At 45.0% G+C, this 18,504-nt stretch overlaps 1 protein-coding gene across 2 annotated transcripts in view; it reads right to left on the reverse strand.

Moving 5' to 3' along the window:
• SLC12A7 (solute carrier family 12 member 7) overlaps nt 1-16,183 on the reverse strand; it is a 199,901-nt gene extending 183,718 nt beyond the window's left edge. For both annotated transcript variants that reach the window (XM_056862481.1, XM_056862480.1), the window contains exon 1: nt 16,145-16,183. The gene's annotated coding sequence lies outside the window, so the exon portion shown is untranslated. The remainder of the gene's footprint in view (nt 1-16,144) is intronic.
• Between the last annotated feature and the right edge of the window lie 2,321 nt (nt 16,184-18,504).

The following is an 18,504-nucleotide window of genomic DNA, read 5'->3' on the forward strand; positions in this document are numbered from 1 at the left end:
GAGCAATGGGATACGGACCCACATACTTGGCACTGAGTTTATTGCACGGGCGGGTAGACCGTAGATTCTTGGTGAAGAGGTACACCAAGTCCCCAACGTTAAAGTTCTGGCTGGGGGAGCGGTGCTTATCCGCTTGAGCCTTGTACCTTCGCTTGGCTTTTTCCAAATTTTTGACCAACCAGGGCCAAGTGGTGTGGATAGCTTGGACCCAAGACTCCACATCTGCACCCCCCTCCTCCCCAGAAACATCAACCTGACCAATGGGACTGAAATCCTAACCATATACAGCATAGAAAGGACTGAAACCAGTAGACTGATGTACAGCATTGTTGTAAGCATATTCAGCAAAAGGTAAAAACTCAACCCAATCATCCTGATGGTAATTAACATAACAACGCAGATAGCATTCTAAAACAGCATTCACTCGTTCAGTGTCCATCCGTTTGGGGGTGAAAGGCAGTAGACAATCCCTGCTCCACCCCCACCAATTTAAGGAAGGCTTTCCAAAACTTGGCGACATAACTCCCCCCGCGGTCGCTGATTATCTTACGCGGAAAGGAATGCAAACGGAAAACATGTGACACGAAGAGGAGGGCCAACTTTGGGGCGGAGGGTATACCAGCGCATGGAATGAGATGTACCTGCTTGGAAAATAAGTCAGTAATTACCCAAAGAACTGTCTTGCCCTCGCTGAGAGGGAGATCCGTCATAAAATCCATAGAAATCACTTCCCAGGGTCTGGAGGGAACCTCCAGCGGATGCAATAGTCCGAAGGGCTTTCCCTGGGATCGTTTGACAGTGGCGCATATAGGGCAACTGCGAATGAAAGAGTCCACATTGGCACGCATGCCCGCCCACCAAAATTGCCTGCGCAATAAATGGAGTTTTCAAAAATCCAAAGTGCCCCACAGTCTTGGCACCATGGGCCAATTGCAGGACGTCCTTCCGCAGCACTTTAGGTACATATAACTTAGAGTCCTTGTACCAACAACCACCCCGTTCCAGCAGGGAAGGGGGGAGCGCCTGAGCGGCGCGTTCAGCCAAGCATTGGACACGAAGGGAGTTCAGGAAGGAATCGGACAGGTCTACTCCAGCTGCGGAGGGGGGTGAAACGGGGTGAAGGCAGCGTTGGTGGGGCGGAGTGGACGACTGGTTGACTTGGGGCACCAGGCGCAGGAGGCCCGGGGGGGAGTGGATTTCTCCCCTTCAGAGGCGCTGTTGTCTGCAGGTCGGGATTGGGACTGGAGCAGAGTTTGAGACCGGGTTTGCACAGCTAAAACAGGTAGGGCATCCCTTTGGGCTGGGGTGAACAAAGAGACCATTGGGCGGTCGATTTTCACCGGATATTGGGGAAGCCTGGAGAGGGCATCTACCAGTACGTTCTGTTTTCCAGGCACATGCTTGAGCACAAAATGAAACTGAGCAAAGAAGTCAGCCCAACGCTGCTGTTTCGCGGACAATTTGTGGGCTCCAGTAAGGGCTTCCAGATTTTTGTGATCGGTCCAGACCTCAAAGGGAACCCTGGAACCCTCCAGGAACTGCCTCCATGTAGTGAGGGCATGGTGGACGGCTGCAGCTTCCTTCTCCCAAATTGGCCAGTTCAGTTGGGAGTGTGCAAACTTCTTTGAAAAATAAGCGCAGGGGTGAAAGAGACCGTCCGGTCCCTGTTGCAAAAGGGCACCCCCCATGGCCATGTCTGATGCATCCACCTGCACTATAAACATATGGTCCGGATCAGGGTGCTTTAGCAAAGGTTCTGAAGTGAATAGCCATTTGAGGTTTTCAAAGGCAGTTTGACATTGAGACGTCCACTGAACCCTAGCGGTGGGCAACGAGGCAGAGACCCCCTTACCCTTGGTTTTAAGGAGGTCAGTGAGTAGCAGTGCCACTTGAGCAAAGTTGGGAATAAATCCGCAGTAAAAGTTGGCAAAGCCAAGAAACTGCTGTACTTGCTTGCGGGTGGAGGGAGGAGCCCAATCTATTACGGATTGTATTTTAGCAGGGTCCATGGTGAGGCCATGATGTGAAACTATGTAGCCCAAGAAAGTCAATTGTTCCCAGTGGAATTCACACTTAGACACCCTGGCATAGAGTTGATTGTCTCTGAGACGCTGCAACACTTCCCTGACTAGAGCAATATGCTCGTCAATGGAATTGGAGTAAATAAGGATATCATCAAGATAAACCACCACACCCCGATATAACAAATCATGGAGGATCTCGTTAATGAGTTGCATGAAGACCCCCGGGGCCCCTTTTAATCCAAAAGGCATCACTAGAAATTCATACATTCCGAAGCAGCTGGAGAAAGCTGTGAGGGGTTCATCCCCGTCACGAATCCGGACTCGGTAATCAGCTTCGACCAAGTCCAGTTTGGTGAAAATGCGCCCCTCATTTAGTTGTCCCAAGATATCCGAGATCAGAGGGATGGGGTAGGCGCTAGTTTGGGTGACTGCGTTGAGTTTTCGAAAGTCAATGCACAAGCGCAAGTCACCCGTCTTCTTACGGACAAAGAAAGCGGGGGCTGAGTTGGGAATGGTCGATGGCCGAATGAACCCCCGAGCAAGATTTTTATCCAAAAAGCCTCATCGTACGGCACGTTCGGAAACGCTCATGGGGTAGATTTTACTTTTAGAAAGTTTGCAGTCTCCCACCACCTCAATCGCACAGTCCGTTCTGCGGTGGTGGGGGGGCAATGCATCGCATGCTTTCACATCAAAAACATCCTCAAAATCTCGGTATTCATCGGGTAGCTGGGTTGACGGCAGGGCATCGGAGGCTAAGGCCGAGGCGGGCGGAAGGACTACTGCGACTTCGTGTCAATGCTGTTTACAAACAGGGTCGGTAAATGTAATAGTATCAGCCTTCCAGTCTATGGAAGGACTGTGCCCCTTGAGCCAGTTGATTCCCAGAGTGACTTCGTATCGGATGGGAGCTATGGTAAAGTTTATCTGCTGTCAATGAGAACCGATGCCCATCGCCACTCCCCGTGTGTGACGGTCAACTGGACCCCCCTTAAAGTGGCTGCCGTCCATTTGGGCGAACTGGACGGGAGCCGGTAGATTCTCGGACTTGACTTGGAGAGCTACGAAAGTGGCCTCATTGATTAAAGAGCGCCCGCAGCCGGAATCTATGAGTGCTTTGACACGTAACTGGGGGCCTTTTTTATAAAGTTGTAACACCACGTCCACATACACAGTATTTTCGACTTCACTCACCATAACAGGAGCCTTGGGTTTTGCAGAGGAAGCTGCAGGGGTCTGCGGGGACGCTCCACTCACCGCAGACGGTGTCCTTTTTTTGATAGGTCAAGAGGAGATTCCAGGTTAAGAACTGGGCAATCCCAGTGACGATCCTCGTCCGAGGAAGGAGAGCTGTCCCCCAATGGGGCACTTGTAATCCGAGACCCTGAGGGGTCGATAGGTGTAGGGAGACTGGACAGTTCCCTGACATGAAGTGCAGAGGGTGTGGGTCATCCCGGCGCTGCGCTGCGGGTGGCCGCGTTGCCTCTGCGTTGGGGCCGTCCTTGAGCCCGAGGCGGTGCGTCCGGTCGAGGGAGATCCGGACGCTGAGGGCAAGTCGCTGCGAAGTGACCCATAGCACCGCAAACGAGACAGGCTCCCCTCTGGAATCAGGATTCGCGATCCTGAGGGGGCCGCGTGGGTCTCCACGGGCTGGGAATTGAAGCTTTGGGGAGAGGTTTCTGGCTGCTTTTGTCTTTGGTCCGATGCCGGACCAGGGAAATGAATAGTCGGCGGCTCTCTACTTCCTCCGCCAGTAAAATCCAATCCTTCAAGGTATCAGGGTCACCCCGCATGTACGACCAGTTCAAAATGTCCGGATGCAAGGCTTCTCGGAAATAGTGGATAAGGGTAGCTTCAGGCCAGTCCACTATTTTACTAGCAAGTCTTTGGAATTCGTATGCGAATTCCCGAACCGGAGAGGAGCCTTGCCTGAGTTGCAAAAGTTCCGCTTTGGCTCGTTCCCCCATAAAGGGATCCTCGAACCGTCTTCACAAAGCGAACATGAAGTTGTTAAGGGAGCGGATGGATCGGGCCCGAGTGTCAAATTGGAGGACCATCCAGTCGGCCGCTTTCCCCATCAATAAAGAGGCAACGAAACGAACTCGGCTGTCCTCGGTGGGGAAGTACTGTCCTTGTTCCCTCATGTAACTGTCCACATGATGTAGGAAACAGGGTAGAGTTTCGATTGAGCCGTCGTAGGTCGTTTTCAACCTAGGTTGCTTCCATTGTATGGGCAGAGGCTGCCCTGGGGGCGGCTGTAACGGTGCTCCAGGAGCTGGCGGTTGCCCTGGGGGCGGCTGCAGCGGCGCTCCAGGAGCTGGTACAACCGGGGCCCCGGGGGCTGGCATAACTGGGGCCCCGGGGCCGGGTAGAATTGGCTGAGCTGGCCCAACTGGGGCTCCAGGACCAGGTAGAATTGGTTGAGCTGGTATCGGTTGGGCCGGAGTAGCTAGTGCTTGTTGTAAGCGGTCGTTCTCTCGAAACAAACGTTCCATTTGGTCCTGCAGGCGGGTCACACGGTCATTCAAGTCCCGGTTTTGGCTCAGTGATAAAGCATCTGCCTGGCATGCAGAGGATCCCAGGTTCAATCCCTGGCATCTCCAGTTCAAAGGATCAGGTAGGAGGTGATGTGAAAGACTTCTGCCTAAGACCCTGGAGAGCCACCGCCAGTCTGAGTAAACAAGATTGACCTTGATGGACCACTATAAGGCAGCTTCTTGTGTTCATGTGCTGCACTCCCATCCCAATCCACCCTCAGCTTTCCCCTCCAGATACATTTTTCCCTAGCTGGGTTCCAAGACCAGGCATAAGCACTTCCTGATAAATGTTTTGGGGGGAAGCCGAGAACAGATGAGGGAGTGTGCCAAGTCTGACACAGTCACAAGAAAAAGCCTGGGTCTGTGGCCAGAAGTACCCATTAACTGGCACAACCAAGCAGTCATTAAACATTTGCCCTGTTTCAGGTTCTCTTCTCCAATTCTCTTGTCTGAATAGCATGTTAATCAGACTTAAAAAGGCCTCTTGAAAACCTCAAACTGTTTTCTAAATTTCTGGTCTGGCTTTTTGCCCTGACTGTACAGTTTACTGCTGACTTCCACTTGTCTGCACTTTATTATCCAACTTCTTCTTGAGGTTACCCTCTTAACCTAACTACAACTTTCATGGGTAAGACCCAGGTCTAACCTAACCAGGGCTAACCCAGCACTAATCTTCTCTTCTGGATTCAGAGAAAACTTACCTGTCAAACCAATACAGGGAATGAATCAGCAAGACTTGTGGATCTTACAAAGGAGGAGATCTGGAAGACGCATCAGATGGAGGCTTTTTTTTTTAAGCAAGTAATTCAAGGTACTATCTCCTCAGTTTCTAAACTAGCGATCACTAAGCAGTTTTCTACAACATCCATGGCACACAAGAAAATAGTTGCAATCTTAATAACCCATCCCTAAGGTCAACTCACGTTACTGTTATATGCAGACACACAAGTCGAAAGCTTTACAAAGCTATTATTCCTAAATTATAAACTGGGAATATGCTAATAAAGCATTTAATATTCTCAGAAGAATACTGCTAGTTCCCAGAGCCTACAGTGGGTGGCTTATCTCTCAATATCACTGTCCCAGTAGCAATCCTTGCCTGTGTTGGAATGCATCATTTACACTCAAGTCAGTGTCTAGAACATTATAAAATATGGGTGCGTGATGAACGGCTTTTATTGAAAGCAAGATGAAAACACCTTTTTGTACACACCGCAATGGACATGTAGGATTATGTCTAGAGTATCACGTTACATTTAAAAGAATACTTTAAGACCACTGGCAGATCTTGCCAGCTACCTTCAGCATTCTTGAAAACTCTGTCATCTTACATCTGTCATCTATTACTCATATTTTCTGCTGCAGTCCTTTCCCCTGGTCATTATCACACCCCTCCCCAATGCACTGGGTCTTTAATAAACTGGATCTGACATAATTTTTGCCAAGCAGCTTGAATAACCATGTCTGCATTCTAAATTCTAAGAATTTCATAGGCAAATCTGTCATTTATAAGCTACCATCCATCCTCTGGTATATTTAAGAGCCTGAAACCTCTGTAAAGCTTCTAAGTGAAAGTCATTGGCTTAAAACTAACCCTTGAAGGCCAGAAAGGGAATAGAAATGGGCAATAGAAATTGGCAGTTTTTGAAAGACGGGGGTCATTTTGATGAACATTTCAATGATTTTAAGTAAATGCATTACTGAACTGAGTGCATACTTTTCAAATGATTTGAAACAATTAACACCTCCACAGTCATGAATTCCGTAGCTGGCCTTAGGTAAGCTACTCTCTCTCTCTCTGCCTCTCATCTGCATTGAGAGAATATTAGTCCACTGTACAGGACGGTTGAAAGAGTTACCAAGAAAATGATACCATTTGAGCACCCTAAAGTGCTACATAAATACTTGTCCTTACTATGTCTTCTTCAGAATCTGCAGAACTTGCTCAGTTATTTGGGTTATGCTATTTTAAACATTGGCAGCTTCAGCTTTTACCAAGGTAAACTGTAAAACTCAACTTATTCTCCCCGGAACAATCAAGAGAACATAGCAGATGGCTATGTTGATGCCAGTTGCCTCAGTCTCCCTCTTGTACCACAACTACAAGCATAGCAGCCATCACATCTAAATTAACAACGTAGACTACCATAGTACATTCTTCTGACAGCCACACAGGATCAGCTGTCACCCTTGCCTACCCTAACAGTTTCTATAAAAACAGTCCTCAACATGTTCAGAGAACAATTATGCTATCTGCATTCAGCCGGAATGATGCAGAGTCAGGCTAATGGGAGCAAAAATCATGACCGTTTTATTAACAAAAGAATAATTTCACTGTTGCCTGAAAATGTATATTTCATCCAGAATTTTTATTACTTGGAAGATGTGCAAATCACTACCCAGTGCCAGCGGCACTGGACAGATCTAAAAGACCTGATTGACAGCCCACTCTGGCAGTAGATGTGACAAGGAAGCTTGGAGAAGTGGCTCACCGAGGCTGTTCCTCTTTCGTTTTCAGTCTATCACTTGTAAATACTTTGAGCGGTAATTAATGTTAAAAGATCCTTGTTAAAAATATGATTGTAAACCAGGGCTTGACAAATCCCAGACACCAAGTTGCCATGGTGTCTGGTATTTTTTGTGGTAGCAATAATTAGAAAATATGGTCCAATATAACCTTGAATGCTAAAATACTAGTCTGGCCTCTAAAATTTTTGGGCTGGCTGCTACAGCCAAAGAGAACTTGCCAAGGCCTGTTGTAAAAGACTCTGTAATGGGGGAGAGGTTGTCCTAAAGGCCACTACATAAAATTTGTCACTACTATATCTTTAAGCTGGAGCTATGCATTGACATTTTTTATTTGTCCACATGCAGGAATCATTACTAGTATTGGCTCTACACACGACTATCAACTATCAGCTTCTAATCAATTGGTGCGCTGGTAATATGCTTGATGCTCTGAAGTGTATTAATAAACTAGTGCATATGTTTTGCTAAATCACCTGTACTCAGGTACGTGTTGGTACTTTGTTCTGGTTTCTTGTTTTAAACCTGCCCTTAACATTAGGGCTAAGTTAGGATATCAACCTATAAACAAACAGCCTGTTGGTTACAGGTACAACCACACATCTACTGTGTAATTGTCATAATTAAAATAATCAAACCGTCCTCAAACGTTCATTGTATAATATGATTACAGGCACATGAAATATCATGTAGTGTTAAAATATTGTTGAGGGTCAACAATGGACCCCCCCCACACACACACACACACACACCATGAGGAAATAATGTACAAGAGCAGACATTCTCAACTTGCTTTGGCCCCTTTATCTTGAACACAGGATTTGGAAAAGAAAAAAAAACCCAGTATACTCTGAGCATTCACCATTCAACAAAAAAAGATTATTTGTACAACTGAAGCTGCAGCACTGAACTGCAGCTGAAACACACACACGAAGAGAACCATCTATTCAGAGGAGCTGCTTTCTGTCATTTAGATGAGCAGCTCTGTTAACAATGATACTCCATGTTCACATCTATAAGAACACAGAGCATCTTTTGGCTTACACCCAGCCCATCTAGCAGTCAGCATCGGCATCTCCTGCCCAGCTTTTCAGGGCCCTGGGCAGCCTGCCAACCCTGAAGTCTTAACCAAAGGTGACAGAGATCAATTTTGACAGCTGATCTGCATACACAAAAAAGATGTACTCACCTACAAACGTCTCACTTTTAACATTTTGGTACAGTGTTACAGACATGATACTTAGCTTAGAATCAATAAGGTCATCATTCTCTTGTACAAAAAACTTATTCAGCTTAAAAGGCTGGAAAAGAGAGACATTCATCCCAAAAGGGAATGAAGTCATTGCAAGCTTCACAAACAAGCTCATTTAAAGTTATCTGAAATTCCCTTCCTTACACGGGGGACAGGTTTTACTAACATTCAAAAATGCAATCCTACGCAGAATTACTCCAGTCTATGCCCACTGAAATCAAAAGGCTTAGATTTGAGTAACTCTGCACAGGATTGTAAAGACATTTGGTTCTTACAGTGCAATCTTAATCAGAATTGTATCCTTTTAAGGTTACTTCAATAGATTTAAATGGGTGTAACTCTGTTTAAGACTGCACTGTTACAGCCCATTCCCGAGCCTTTCAAAGAGAGGAGACAGCGTGGCTGAGGTGCCGCCGCAGCACCTCCAAAGAGGTCCCCCGGCCTCCAAAAGGCTTCAAAAAGCCTTTTTAAATTTAAAAAAGAAAAAATGGAGTATTTTCCCCCATTGCAAACAGCAAGGCTGCATCAGGAAAAACCAGTGCGCAGCAACGCTGTTCCTGGAGGGGGCTTTCCCGGCCTGTGGAAGCTAACGTCAGCTCCACTCCAAGGAACGCCCCTGACACCGGCGCCGCATGTCTCTTCTGGGATTTACATCCCAAATTATTAAAAAGTCACACTAGGCTAACAGATTCAGCTCTTAAGATTCCAAGTGTACATTTCCTGATGTTCCATTTTACCACCCAGATAGATAGATAATTTATTTACGGCCCTTCGCCAGATAAAACAAGATAAAACACAAAACATTTTACCACCCAAAAACAGCTCTTGAATACATAATTGAGCTTGCAATTCAGAAGTTTAACAATGTACAGATTTTGGTTTACTTTTCTTCTTACAAAAAATCTTTGTTAGTGCTTTAACAGACCTAAGATCTGTTTCTGTTATCTACATCATAAGAACATAAGAAAGGCCCTGCTGGATCAGACCAAGGCCCATCAAGTCCAGCAGTCTGTTCACACAGTGGCCAACCAGGTGCCTCTAGGATGCCACAAACAAGACGACTGCAGCAGCACCATCCATAGAGACTCTGTGTGCAAACTGTATATCTATTTTGCCACTTGCATACCAAAGCCAAAATTTAGTGCTGAGGCAGAGACTGTAATAAGTCAGCGTAACACCAACCATACTAGTTGCATGTTGTTTGCAATAATTTTACACTGGGAGATAAAATACCACTTCAAGCAAGGCAAATCAAAACCTTAAAATACAGCCATTTGCAAAAAATCACATCCTCTGGAATGAATTAATCTGATCAGCTTTAAAATATGTTTTAATGTCCTTTTGTATAAATACCATGCAAAAGAAATTCCATTTTTGTAGAACTCGAGTTATTATTTACAGAGCAACAGATGATACCTCAAGGCCTCAACTACAATCTGGCTGCACAAAGGAAACAGGCCAACTCAGAAGAAGTCCCATTTTATTCAATGGGGTTTACTTCCAAGAAACTGTATTTGAATTGCAGTCTCATCATAGGGTTCTGAAGAAGAGTTGGTTTTTATATGCCAACGTTACCACTTAAGGGAGAATGTTATCACTGAAAAGGTGATGGATAAGGGGTTAATCTGCAGCAAGAGCTGACAGTCCAAGAGTGGGCGGAGCCAGAGAGCTGACACTCTGAGCTCTGAGAGACAGAAAAGCATTCGAAGCTTGGGACCCAGCCTGAGAGGAGGCTGTGAAAGGAGTCGAAGCTTGGGACCCAGCCTGAGAGGAGGCTGTGAAAGTAGTCGAAGCTTGGGACCCAGCATGAGAGGAGGCTGTGAAAGTAGTCGAAGCTTGGGACCCTGCCTGAGAGGAGGCTGTGAAAGGAGTCGAAGCTTGGGACCCAGCCTGAGAGGAGGCTGTGATAGATTGGAAGCTTAGGAACCAGCCTGTGAAAGGAGTCGAAGCTTGGGACCCAGCCTGAGAGGAGGCTGTGAAAGGAGTCCTAATATTGGAACCAGCCAGAGAAGGCTGTGATAGATTCTGAGCTTGGTAGCGAGACTGAGCGGAAGCCAGACTGTACTCTGTGAACCCGAGGGGGGTTCTGTTAAAGCCAAAGCTATTGACACACACAACCTGTGGTAGTGACAGGAGTGAGAATTGGGTTAGAGAGGGCCCATTCTCAGGTCACAAAGGGGAATTAGTCTCTGAGGTAGTGCTATTCCGGTAGCAGGGAGGTGTGGAGGATTACAGCCACTGGTATGGGGTAATCAGAGAGAACTGGAAGAGGGATTTTGGATACTTCCCCAAACTTCTGTGAGTTCTCTGAGGAGGGAAAGGAACTCAGACTTCCTTTGCTCCTGTGAGCTAGGCTGGGGACAGAGTCTGAGAGTAGGAATCTGAGTAACAGTTCTGAGGGACAGAACTAAGCGTGAAACTAAGAACTAAAGGAACTTGAGTGAAGAAAACATCTAAGATATCTCTCTGAAGTAATCTTGTGTAGATAAACCTGACTTTTAGTTTTCCCTCCAATTTCTGCCTTTTCCTTGAAAATCAATCTCTGTGAGTTCTGTTCAATAAACATCCCTGTTTTGTCTGTTTAAGTTAAAAAGTCTCTTGTGCCCTTTTTCTCTCTGACGTAAATACTGGTGTGGGACTGGAGGAGAAGGAAAATAATCTCTTTACAAATATACTCAGGCCAACGCTTTTCCCTCAGCATATACGGTTGGGCTGAGAGAGTGGGGTATTTAAGTGGTTGAAAGGGGGGTGCATCATAGAAGGCATGCCTCAGGTAAGCATGTTTGGAAGAAAAGGAGCTTAAGTGACGCTTTCCTTTCAATTGATTTGCAAAAGGGGATATGATAACCATCTTCAAGTACTTGAAGGACTGTCATATAGAGGATGGTGCTGAGTTGTTTTCTGTTTCCCCAGAAGGTCAGACCAGATCCAACGGGTTGAAATTAAGTCAAAAGTTTCCGTCTAGACATTTGGAAGAAGTTTCTAACAGTTAGAGCGGTTCCTCAGTGGAACAGGCTTCCTCGGGAGGTGGTAAGCTCTCCTTCCCTGGAGGTTTTTAGGCAGAGGCTAGATGGCCATCTGTCAGCAATGCTGATTCTATGACCTTAGGCAGTTCATGAGAGGGAGGGCATCTTGGGCATCTTCTGGGCATGGAGTAGGGGTCACTGGGGGTGTGTGGGGGAGGTAGTTGTGAATTTCCTGCACTGTGTAGGGAGTTGAACTAGATGACCCTGGTGGTCCCTTCCTACTCTATGATTCTATGAAAACGTTTGCACTAGTTATGCAGTACACTTTACTACACCAGCAGCATACTAGTCCAACAGAAATGAATAGCCGCAGTGCTGTATTGATTTACATTTACATTTCTATCATACTTTTCTGCCTTAAGAGCAAGTAACTTGTAAAACAGCATACAAATCAAATCAAAAACTTGCATCAAAATTAATCAGTACAGCTCAGTTTTAAAAAACAAAAATATTTGACAGCAATGGCGTGTTAAAATTAACCTCTGCCAAAGCCACAAGTTGTAGGTTTACAACAATAGTTTAAAAGTTCCAAATGAGTACAGAGTAACATGTGAAAAAATAAAGGCATCTACCAAATCACACTATTGGTCCATGAGCTCAGTACTAATCTTATCTCCTTTTTTGAGAAAGTTACTACTTTGCTGGATCAGGGGAGACATAGTTTATCTAGATTTCAGTAAGGCTTTTGATAAGGTTCCACATAGTATTCTAGTTGACAAATTGGGAAAATGTGGTTTAGATCCTATTATTGTTAGGTGGATCTGCAACTGGTTGACAGATCGTACCCAAAGAGTGCTAGTTAACGGTTCCTCATCCACTTGGAGAGAAGTGACTAGTGGAGTTCCTCAGGGATCTGTTCTGGACCCTGTGTTGTTCAACATCTTTATAAATGATTTGGATGAAGGAATAGAGGGGATGCTTATTAAATTTGTAGATGATAATAAATTGGGAGGGGTAGCAAATTCGGTAGAAGGCAGAGCCAAGATGCAGGATGATCTTGACAGGCTGGAGAAATGGGCTAGAACTAATAAAATGCACTTCAACAAAGACAATGTAAAGTTCTGCATTTAGGTAGGAAAAATCAAATGCATAATTATAGGATGGGGGAGATTTGTCTGAGCAGTAGTGTGTGTGAAAAGGATCTTGGGGTCTTAGTAGAGTCAGCAGTGTGATGAGACATGAGTCAGCAGTGTGATGCGGTAGCTAAAAAGACAAATGAAGTCTTGGGCTGCATCAATAGAAGTATAGTGTCCAGATCATGCGAAGTGATGGTATCGCTTTACTCCGCTCTGGTTAGACCTCAACTAGAGTACTGTGTTCAGTTTTGGGTACCACAATTTAAAAAAGATGTAGACAAGCTGGAACATGTCCAGAGGAGGGCAACAAAGATGGTGAGGGGTCTGGACACCAAGTCCTATGAGGAAAGGTTGAAGGAGCTGGGTATGTTTAGCCTGAAGAGGAGAAGACTGAGAGGGGATATGATAACCATGTTCAAGTACTTGAGGGGCTGTCATATTGAGGATGGTGCCGAGTTGTTTTCTGTTGCCCAAGAAGGTCGGACCAGAACCAACGGGTTGAAATTAAATCAAAAGAGTTTCCGTCTAGACATTAGGAAGAATTTTCTAACAGTTAGAGCGGTTCCTCAGTGGAACAGGCTTCCTCGGGAGGTGGTAAGCTCTCCTTCCCTGGAGGTTTTTAAGAAGAGGTTAGATTGCCATCTGTCAGCAATGCTGATTCTGTGACCTTAGGCAGATGATGAGAGGGAGGGCATCTTGGTCATCTTCTGGTCACTAGGTGTGGGGGGGAGGTAGTTGTGAATTTCCTGCATTATGCAGGGGGTTGGACTTTGGTGGTCCCTTCCAACTCAACAGGAACATTTATTGCAGCATTACGCCAATAAAAATTTAGAACCCCTTCCAATTCTATGATTCTATGATACTGTCTACTCTGAGGAGCAGCACCCGCGACCAGAGATCCTTTTCCTGGAGATTCCAGGGACGGAAATTGGGACTTTCTGCTTTTAAGCACACGTTGCGCCAGATGTGCCTCCACCAGAGCATTTCCTCCCAGAAAAGTCTGGATGATGCTGTTGAAATGTAATTGAATGCTCTTCTGCACTGACCAATTTCACTGTATAAAGTTCCTAAGTCGGTGTGCAACACTTCCATCCAGCACAGTGTCTAGGATCACACTGAAACAGTGCTAGAACAGTGTTTACTGCAGTATTTACTGGTCCCAAACATTTACTTGTCACATCAAAGGGCCATATGACCGATCTATATAAAAGCAAATATGTGCATGTCTTTGATTTCTTTCAGTAAGCCTTTAGTAGCCCATACTACAATTTTGGAACCCCCCAAAATAGCAAATTAAATATTACAGATTTTTATTTTCAGGCTTGTAAAGAGCCATTTGCATAGCTGCAGATGACAAAACAGAATAATCTCAGGGTGACTAGGCAAAAACACTCTTATAAAACACAAGAGAATCGTCACTGTTCTGTGTCCCCCTCCCCACCACACGCATCGTTTTTCTTTGGCTGACAACGTGCCAAAGTTAACAACTGTATGTGTGGTCAGGTAAACAAGTTAAAAAAAGTTACAGGCAGTAAGGTCTGAAAGATGACTTGCAAGATGGTTTTATACATTTCTCTTTAAAAGGAGCCCCGTGGCGCAGAGTGATCAGCTGCAGTACTGAAGTCAAAAGCTCTGCTCACGACCTGAGTTTGATCCCGGCGGAAGTCGGTTTCAGGTAGCCGGGTCAAGGTTGACTAAGCCTTCCATCCTTCCAAGGTGGGTAAAATGAGTACCCAGCTTGCTGGTGGTAAAGTGTAGATGACTGGGGAAGGCAATGGCAAACCACCATGTAAAACATAGTCTGCCTAGTAAACGTCGGGATGTGACATCACCCCATGGGTCAGTAATGACCTGGTGCTTGCACAGGGGACTACCTTTACCTTTTTTACCTTAAAAAGTACTACCCCACCTTAGACTCTGAATGGGGCTCTCAATGCATCTCACAAAGAAGAATTAAAATCACAGTATTAAACACCCATGTCATTTATCGCTGTTAATTAGTAAGAAGTTATAGAGTTTCCAGGAAACAACCCATGTGAGATGCAGCACCTTCTTGCCAGTTCAGCTCTTTGGAACTAAACACAACACCAACCTACGCAATAGGAACAGCGTAACTGAATTCACATAGAATGGCCCCAATACAGCACTTCACAATATCAAAAATATATTCAACATCCAATCTTATCTATTAACAATCCAATATAATCCTAAGTGTGCACAACTACTAGTCCTATACATATATATATATATATACACACACACACATACATATACATATATACATATCACAAGACACACAAACCATAATAGACCAATTACATCCAGATGTTTCAATTATGGCACATAGCCTAAACCACAGTATCAATAATAGTAGTAAGTACAAAAAGTGCACCTTAATATTACAGCCAAAAAATGTCCCAATTATGACTTGCAGCCTAGAGTAGAGACAGTTCCGATATGCACCAAGTGTGCAGCACTATATTCCAGATGAAAAACGGGCAAAAAATCCTCCAGAGGCACTCAAGCCATTTCGTACTACGTACTTCATTGGTTTCCTTTTGATGCTTGCCGTGTTATTAACTTCATGCTGCATGCACGTCTGTGGCACGTTTGATATAATGTAGCGTTCAGCTTACACAAATAGAGTCGTCAGCGTTCCTTCGGATACCCATTGTTAATAGATAAGATTGGATGTTGAATGTATTTTTGATATTGTGAAGTGCTGTATTGTGGCCATTCTATGTGACTTCAGTGCAGCTCTTTGAGCATAGGAGGGCTGCTGGTGTGCAGGGAAATACTGGACACAATAAGAACGGATGTGGCGGGGAACTGTATAGTTCCCTTCATTATGCTAGTAACCCACTTGGTTTTCCACCAGTGATCTTGCTTCAGCTTACTTTAGTTCAAAAGTATACCACTTGCAGAAAAGGGGGAGGTGTGGACAACAGCCCTAGAGTTCTACTACTGTCCCAATTGTACTTTCCTTTTTTCTGGCTCAAACACATTGTTTGCTTGATATTGCATCTCTGCAGTTTGAGTATTATTATCTGGAACACAAGTCAAGTTCTGAAACATTTATCACTAAATTTTAGTGCTTTGATAAATTTCAGTCCTAACCCCAATAAATTATATCACATTTAATTATTAGGTCTGTTTACAGGATTTCAATTTTGCTTCTAAAAAGTTACATCAGACTAAAAATACAATTTATACTTTTTTGTACTTCCATATTTTTTGTGCTTTTACTATAAGCTATAATTTACACAACAGAACTCCTGAAATGAACTATAAGATACTTAGAGTAATTTACTGGAAACTGTACATTTTATAAATCTTTACTCTTCCCCACATAACTACTAAAAACCATCCCATCTTCTAAGTATTTACAGCAAGCTTTGTTTACTAAAACTATACTAAAGAACAGAATAAGAAGTACTTAATCTGACTTATGTAACAGAGGACTCTGATAATGCATCACCAAAATTAAATACATTAACTCATAGCACATTGCAACCAAATTCCAATACGATGTAATGGACTGAACTGTAGAAAGTAAAGCAATTGTGGTTAAAAACCAGGGGAAAAAATCTCTGAGGAAGATTCTGTGACTTCTGCTAGTTTCCCACTGCATTAGGAACAATGAGCATCTTGTAAAAAAACACTGCTTTTCTCTTTCTTCTTTTAATTAAAAAATTAGACTCACCGGTGCTTGGGCCACTTTCTTCACAGTCCTGTTCACTCATTCTCAAAAGTCCAGCTCCTCCGATGTTAAAACATGAAACAGCAGAAAGCTGACAGCTGCCCTCTCGTTCCGGACAAGTCCTCAAATCCTGTCTCTCACTAGTAGTGGATTAATTCTGAAGCAAGGCATCAAGCCTTCATGCAGTTTAAAGTACGCATGTGACACAAAGCCAAGCTGCAGTGCAGCGGAGGCACCAGCAGCACTCACTCCCCGACAGATTAAGCAGAGCGGGATGCTCATCAGTGATACCCTCCCCCTACACACACACACACACACACACACACACACACACACAAAGCAATCAAGACAGGGCCTACATCTCTATCAAGTGTCACCAGGTAGAAAGCTTTAAATTACACCTGGAACTGACTTGCTCATTTATGCCGGCAGATGTCTCATTTAAGAAAACTGTCCATGTGCAGCCTCTGCATACAGGCATAACACAGCAAACCACAGAAACACTGTGCTGTTCAGTTGGGTAATCTATGCAGCTAAAACACTTAGTCCAAGATAACGTGGGGGGGGGGGGAGGAGATAATCTGGAAAGGGACAGGATCCTGCAGCGAGTGGAGCAAGAAGGCACCTTCCTCCCACCAGCAGAGGTTTGGCGTTGCAGCCACCTACCCTAACTCAGAAAGACGGAAGGGGCAGGGGATATTGTGCGAGCTTTCTGGTCAGAACTGGCTTCATGTTTAAAGGGACCCTGGCCCTCCCATACCCAGGTACACCCTCCCTTCTGGTTGGAGAAGGAAACAGGGTATGACTGATGACTCCTTCATGTGCCTTCAAGTCACTGGCACTGACAGAGCTTGAATGAGAGAGAGAGCGCTGTGCTTATATCCTTTCCTGGGAACTCCTCCCAGCAGAAAAATGAGATGTTGCAGGACTTTTGGAGCAATTTCCCATTTCTGGTTAGGAGGGAACAGTCAAAACCTTGGCTGCCTCACTCTCCTTCAAGCCCATCAGCATGTTCCAGCGGACTCATGTCCGTTCCTTCCCTGGATGTCCCTTCCGGCAGGATTTTCTAGCTCAGAGAGTACAGCCTTCCAGCCCCTCCTGGTGTCCCAGCAGTTATTCAGCCCGACTGTTTCGGCTCCAGGGCCAGGCCCATTGTTTCTATGGCTGGCTGGTTCCAAGAGTGTGTCTGACATGCCCTAATCTAGCCCTCTTCTGAGGCCAACACTGAATATCCTACTCCAGGGATACTTAGAATCATAGAATCATAGAGTTGGAAGGTCCCACCAGGGTCATCTAGTCCAACCCCCTGCACAATGCAGGAAACTCACAACTACCTCCCACACACACCCTCAGTGACCCCTACAAGATGGCCAAGATGCCCTCCCTCCCATGAACTGCCCAAGGTCATAGAATCAGCATTGCCGACAATGGCCATCCAGCCTCTGCTTAAAAACCTCTAGGGAAGGAGCACTTACCACCTCTCGAGGAAGTCTGTTCCACTGAGGAACTCCTCTAACTGTTAGAAAATTCTTCCTAATGTCAAGACGGAAACTCTTTTGATTTAATCATCAAACAGCCAGTCCTTGAGCATTTAGAAAGGATGGATCTGATCACTAAGAGCCAGCAAGGGTTTCTCAAGAATAAGTCATGTCAGACTAATCTTATCTCCTTTTTTGAGAAAGTTACCAGCTTGCTGGATCAGGGGAATGCTGTAGACATAGGGGGTTACCAAACTTTGTATTCGCAGCGATGTATTAAGAGTTTGAAAACGTTATAAAAAACATCGCTTTAAAAGGGTTTTCGGATACCACGGCTTATAAATGGTTGGAAAACGTCTTCACTGCTAAAGGGGACAAACAAAGAGCGAACAGTATTTTTATAACATTTTCAAACTTTTAATACATAGCTGGGAATACAAGTGCGGTAACCCCCATAGTTGATCTAGATTTCAATAAGGCTTTTGATAAGATACCGCATAGTATTCTACTTGACAAATTGGGAAAATGTGGGTTAGATCCTATTATTGTTAGGTGGATCTGCAACTGGTTGACAGATTGTACCCATAGAATCATAGAGTTGGAAGGGACCACCAGGGCCATCAAGTCCAACCCCCTGCACAATGCAGGAAATTCACAACTACCTCCCCCCTCCACACCCCTAGTGACCAGAAGATGGCCAAGATGCCCTCCCTCTCATCATCTGCCTAAGGTCACAGAATCAGCATTGCTGACAGATGGCCATCTAACCTCTTCTTAAAAACCTCCAAGGAAGGAGAGCTTACCACCTCCCGAGGAAGCCTGTTCCACTGAGGAACCGCTCTGTTAGAAAATTCTTCCTAATGTCTAGATGGAAACTCTTTTGAT

Source organism: Euleptes europaea, chromosome 17 (genome assembly GCF_029931775.1).
Source record: "Euleptes europaea isolate rEulEur1 chromosome 17, rEulEur1.hap1, whole genome shotgun sequence".
NCBI classification, from domain to species: domain Eukaryota; kingdom Metazoa; phylum Chordata; class Lepidosauria; order Squamata; family Sphaerodactylidae; genus Euleptes; species Euleptes europaea.